This window comes from Gossypium arboreum, chromosome 11 (assembly GCF_025698485.1).
Source record: "Gossypium arboreum isolate Shixiya-1 chromosome 11, ASM2569848v2, whole genome shotgun sequence".
Lineage (NCBI taxonomy): Eukaryota > Viridiplantae > Streptophyta > Magnoliopsida > Malvales > Malvaceae > Gossypium > Gossypium arboreum.
The window spans coordinates 118,888,608-118,895,044 of NC_069080.1; the positions used below are offsets into that span (position 1 = coordinate 118,888,608).

Here is a 6,437-nt window from a genome sequence, read left to right on the forward strand (position 1 = left end):
ATGCTAGAAAAGGATTGGGGCATGTTTGAGGTGCGGATCATTAGAGCACTGAATCAGAGATTGTCCACGGAGGCCTGATCAGATGCAAGCTACTGGTATGGGTACTGTTCAACTTCCGAGAGGCATTCAGCAGCTACCGAGCCGCTGTGGTCAGGTCAGAGGTAGAAATGGTACGAGCCGTGGTCGTGGAGCACAGGGCAGAGGTGCTGGTCATACTGAGGCGAGGCAGCTAGTACTTCTTTATGCTGCACGTCGCCGAGAGGATAGAGACACCCCAGATGTTATCACAGGTACATTTTTTTATTCATAATGTACCTTATACTATGCTGATTGATGTTGGATCTACGCATTCTTATATAGCATGGACTGTGTCTGAGACTTTGGGTATAATGGTTGAAAACACTGCGAATGAGGTTACTGTGTTGAGTACATTAGGGTAGTCAGTGAGAGTAAATAAATTGTTTAAAGATGTACCTTTGGAGGTTCAAAGAATAATCTTTTTGGTTGATTTAATGGAACTCTCTTTTGGAGAATTCGACATAATACTGGGCATGGACTGGCTGGTTAAGCATCAAGTGAATTTGGATTGTGCTACTAAATGGGTGGTAATAAAAACTATGGAGGGTGATGAGGTAGTGGTATTTAAGGAGCGTCGAAATTATTTGTCAAACGTGATTTCTACACTAAAGGCTGAGAAATTGGTTCATAAGGGTTGTGAGGTGTATCTAGCATATATTGGTGTTTCTGACTCTGAGGTTTCTTCTATTAAAGATATCAGAACTGTTAAGGACTTTCTGGATGTTTTTCCCGATGAGCTACCTGGGTTACCTCCAAACCGTGAAGTTGAGTTTGGAATTGACCTCCTGTCTGGTACAGCTTCGGTGTCTATTGCCCCTTATAGAATGGCACCGAAGGAGCTAGTGGAGCTTAAGGCTCAGATTCAAGAGTTACTAGATCGAGGGTTCATTCGACCTAGTGTGTCTTCATGGGGAGCACCGATTTTTTTCTGAAAAAGAAGGATAGGTCCATGCGTATGTGCATCGACTATCAACAACTGAATAAATTGACTATTAAGAATAAGTACCCCCTACCGAGGATTGATGATCTATTTGACCAGTTTCGAGGAGCTTCGATCTTCTCTAAGATTGATCTCTGATCGGGGTACCTTCAACTGAGAGTCAAAGACGCTAATGTTTACAAGACAATGTTTAGGACTCGTTATGGTCATTACAAGTTTTTAGTGATGCCGTTTAGACTAATGAATGTACCAGCGGCTTTTATGGATCTAATGAATCAGGTGTTCCAGCCCTATCTGTATCGGTTCGTAGTGGTTTTTATCGATGACATCTTGGTGTATTCGAGAACTGAAAATGATCATGATGCACATCTCCGAGTTGCTCTGTAAATTCTGAGGGAGAAACAACTGTATGCCAAGTTCAATAAATGCAAGTTCTGGTTACGAGAGGTACCTTTTCTAGACCATGTGGTATTTGCTGAAGGGGTTAAGGTTGATCCTCAAAAAATTGAAGCTATTTTAGATTAGAAGCCGCCTAAGACGGTATCGAAGATTTGAAGTTTTCTGGATCTAGTAAGGTATTTTAGACGGTTTGTTGAGGGATTTTCATTGATTGCTGCACCTCTGACTAAGTTGTTGCGTAAGGGTGTGCCGTTCAACTAGACTGATGCTCAGTAAGAAAGTTTTGAGAAACTTAAAAAGGTTCTGACTGAGGCCCTTGTCTTGATATAGCCGGAGTCTAGGAAAGAGTTTACTGTCTACAACGATGCATCACATGTTGGTTTGGGTTGTGTGTTGATGCAAGAGGGAAGGTGGTGGCATATACGTCTCGCCAGCTTAAGACTCATTAGGCAAATTATCCGACACATGACTTGGAGTTGGCCGCGGTGGTATTCGTACTGCAAATTTAGAGGCATTACCTGTATAGTGAGAAATGTATCATTTACATGGATTACAAAAGCCTCAAGTACCTCCTCACTCAAAAGGAGTTAAATATTAGGCAGTGTAGATGGATTGAGCTGCTTAAGGACTAAGATTGTTCAATTGAATACCATCCTGGTAAGGCCAATATGGTGGCTGACGTATTAAGCCATAGGGTTATAACTAATCTGAGGGCGATGTTTGCTTGCCCCAGCTTATTTGATGATGGTAGTCTATTGGTCGAACTTCAGGTTAAAATGATGTAGATTGAGCGGATTAAAGGTAAACAGTTGGAGGATGAGTCACTGGGTCATCGGTTCCGACAAATTGAGAGTGGGGAAACTTCAGATTTTGGACTGAATAGTGAAGGGGTATTGCGTTTCCATGGAAAAGTCTGTGTACCGAAGGATACTGATCTGAGACAGTCTATACTGCAAGAGGCACATAGCAGCCCTTATGCGATGCATCACGGCGGGAATAAGATGTACCGAGACCTTTGTGAGTTGTATTGGTGGCCAGGTTTTAAGCATAAAGTTACCGACTTTGTGAGTAAATGTCTGACTTGCCAGCAAGTTAGGGCTGAACATTAGTTACCTTCGGGGTTACTTCAGCCAGTTAAGATTTCGCTTTAGAAATGGGAAAGAGAGACTATAGACTTCGTAAGTGGGCTACCCTTAACGCAAAATAAGAAGGATTTAGTATGGGTTATTGTGGATTGATTGACCAAATCAGCCCTTTTCATACCTATTCGTACTAATTACTCATTGCAGAAGCTGGCTAAACTGTATGTGTCTGAGATAGTGAGACTGCATGGGGTACCGATTTTCATAATATCTGATAGAGATCCTTGCTTTATGTCTTGGTTCTAGAAAAAGTTACACAAGGCTTTGGGTACAAAGTTGGACTTCAGTACTGCGTTCCACCCTTAGACAAATGGTTAGTCAAAGAGGGTGCTTCAGATACTGGAGGACTTGTTAAGAAGTTGTGTGATAGATATCCAAGGTAGTTGGGAGGACTACTTACCATTAGCAGAGTTTGCGTATAGCAATAGTTATCAGTATAGCATACAGATGGCACCTTACGAGGCATTATATGGTCAGAGGTGTCATACTCCTTCATGTAGGACTGAGTTGGGTGAGCGGCGTATTTTGGCCCCTGAATTACTTTCTAATATCAAGGATAAAGTTAGATTGATTCGGGATTAACTGAAGGCTGCATCAGACAGACAGAAGTCGTATGCAGATCTGAAGTGTAAGGAGATTGATTATTCTGTGAGAGACTTTATTTTTCTAAAAGTCTCATCATGGAAGAAGGTACTGAGGTTTGGACGGAAGGGCAAGCTAAATCCTAGGTTCATTGCACCTTACCGCATACTGAAATGTGTGGGATCGGTTGCCTATCAACTTGAGTTACCTCTAGAGTTGGATCAGATTCATGATGTGTTCTATGTCTCTATGTTAAGGCACTACCACTCTAATCCCGCGCATATTATCTCAACTGAGGAGATTGAGGTTATGCCAGATTTAACTTTTGAGGAGGAACCGATTCAAATTCTGGAGCATGATGTAAAAGTGTTAAGGAAGAAGTCCATCCTACTAGTTAAGGTACTTTGGCATAATCACAGCACAGAGGAGCCTGAGTGGAAAACCGAGGAGGTGATGCGACAACAATACCCTCATCTGTTTTGACCAGGTAAATTTTGAGGCTGAAATTTTCTTTTAGGGGGTAGAGTTGTATCGCCCCAAATATTAAGTGATTAAATTTGTATGTTGTATTACAAATGCATGTCTGCTTCAGTAGTTAAGTGTCCTGAGAAGTGTGAGAAGTCCTAAGTTCAAACCTTAGCTTTAGCAAAAAATTTTGTTTTAATTGAATAAAACCCTTGTCTTTAATCAGAAAGCTTTTAAATAAAAATGGATAAAACATGACACAAAAAAGGCCTACTAGTCTAGTGGTAAGTGGCGTGTGGAGTGTTCCTTAGGATTTGAGGTTCGAGGCTTGGTGATGAAAAAGGAACATTTCATTTTGCTTCTGTAACGTGTAAGAGGTTGGGTGGCATAGGGTTTCTAATAATGATTGATAAACCGTACTTTATACATATTTTTACCCTATGCTTAACACATTTTATGGATTATTTTTCCTTAGAATTGGTAAATTTGATGCTCCTAATGCTTTAATTTCATGTTTTATACTTAGGTGAGCATAGGAGAGCGAAAGGAACAAGAAACGGGCCAAAAACGGAGAAAATGAGCCAACGTACAAAATCAACACGGCTTGGACTTCCTCACACGGGCAGACCACACGGCCGTGTCAATTTGGTAGAAATAAGCATGACTCACACGAGTAGAATACACACCCATGCCATTCTAACAGGTTCAAGCACGGCCTGAAGTAGTCGCACACGGGCGTGTCCCTGCCGAGCCCAAGTTGAGTCCAATTTGGAAAAGGCTAATTTTAAGGACTTTTAGGCATTCTAAAGCCTATGAATACACCCTAAAGGAAGAGGAAAGGGGACGGAGAGAAAGAGAGGTAGGGAACTGCTCAAGGGAAGCTGATTGATCCATCTCAGAAGCCGGATTCACCATCAAGACTGAAGATCTCCCCTCAATTTCCCTTCAAGAGTTTTGGGTTTTTCTTTATGTTTTGTATTCATTATTCTTCTGAGATGTTTTCCTTTTTAGTTATGAATTAAATCCCCTAAATACCTAAGGGGAATGAAACCTAAGACGAATCTTGTTATTATTTTCTGAACTGTATGATAAATATTTAACTTGTTCTTAATTATGTGTTCTTAATTCTTGTTTTGATATCCCGGATCTTGATTCAAGATAAGCTCTTATTCGGAGGAGGAATAGACCACTGCTAAGAGTACATTTGTCATAATTAAGTAGGGTTGATTGCGCCTAGAGATAGGGTGACAAGATTTTGCGGATTAGGGTGAAACCTAATAAGGGGATCCATAGATCGAGTTAAAGCAACCCTAGAGTGTTAATTAGAGAAAAGTCTCAATTATTCAATCTAGGGATTAGACGTTATTAGTCTTGAATAGGGATAATAACATAACTTAGGGATCTTTACAGAACAAGTTAAATGAATAAATCGTCCGATTCGGAGTCAGAATAACAAGTGAAGTCTAGGTGGATTCTTCCTTAGGTATTGTCTTAATTCAATCGTTTTTCCACAAGTAATTACCTAATTCTATTTTTCGTGAATTCTTAGTTTAGATAATTAGTTAGTTAAAAACAAAACCCCCTTATTCTTAGGCTAGATAATAAAAAAATAGTCATTACTAGTACTTTTAGTTCCTTTGTGTTCGACAATCCGGTCTTGCTAAAATTATACTACTGTTCGATAGGTACACTTGCCTACATCGTTATAATAGCTAGTTTCAAGAACGATTAATTATACATATATAAAACTTACCTGTCACGAAAATCGCGATCAAGTTTTTGGCGTCATTGCCGGGGAACTAAGATATTAGGATCACTCAATCTTTATCTTGGTAGGTTTTTATAGTTTATAACTAGAAGAAACCCGTCAAGATTACTACTTTTTGACGAAGAAATCGATAGCACAGTTCGCAGAAACCAAAGAGAAATAAGGTGAAACTTAAGATACATAAAAAACAAGCAAGAGGACGATATTCAAATCCCAATCGAGGATATGGCTAAAAACCAAGACAATTAGCTACCTCCTGCGATACCCGTTGAACTAGAAAATCAAAATCCTGCTCCTCGTACTATGTATGATTATGCTAAACCTACTTTAACAGGAACTGAGTCAAGTATAGTTAGGCCTACTATTGCTGCAAATAATTTTGAACTAAAACCTAACACTATTCAAATGATACAGCAATTTGTTCAGTTTGATGGTTTATAGGATGAAGATCCAAACACCCACTTGGCAAATTTCCTAGAATTCTGCGATACATTTAAAATTAATGGCGTTTCTGATGATGCCATTCGTCTTCGGTTATTCCTTTTTTCATTGAGGAACAAAGCTAAACAGTGATTGAACTCGTTACCACGAGGGTCAATTACTACTTGGGAATAAATGACTGAAAAATTTCTATTAAAATATTTTTCGCCGGCTAAAACAGCCAAATTACGTAATAATATCTCTTCGTTTGTGTAGATGGACTTAGAAACTCTTTACGATGCATGGGAGAGATATAAGGACCTACTGCAAAGGTGTCCTCACCATGGACTACCTCTATGGTTGCAAGTTCAAACATTCTACAATGGTATGAACCCCTCGACAAGGCAAATGGTTGATGCAGCAGCCGAGCGAACCATCAAAAACAAAACACCTGAAGAGGCTTACGAATTTATTGAAGAGATTCACTGAATAACTATCAGTGGCAAGTCATGAGGACTAAGCCAACTAAAATAGCAGACGTTTATAACGTTGATTCGGTTACTATGCTGTCAAACCAGGTAAAACTTCTAAATAAAAAGATTGATGGTTTACTTGGTTCTACTCAGGTACATCCAGTAATGAG

At 39.7% G+C, this 6,437-nt stretch overlaps 1 non-coding gene across 1 annotated transcript; it reads right to left on the minus strand.

The window, feature by feature from the left end:
- Window positions 1-6,038: 6,038 nt before the first annotated feature.
- On the minus strand, window positions 6,039-6,144 carry LOC128284570 (small nucleolar RNA R71). The gene has a single exon (XR_008274994.1). It is a non-coding gene; the product is annotated as a small nucleolar RNA R71 (small nucleolar RNA).
- Between the last annotated feature and the right edge of the window lie 293 nt (window positions 6,145-6,437).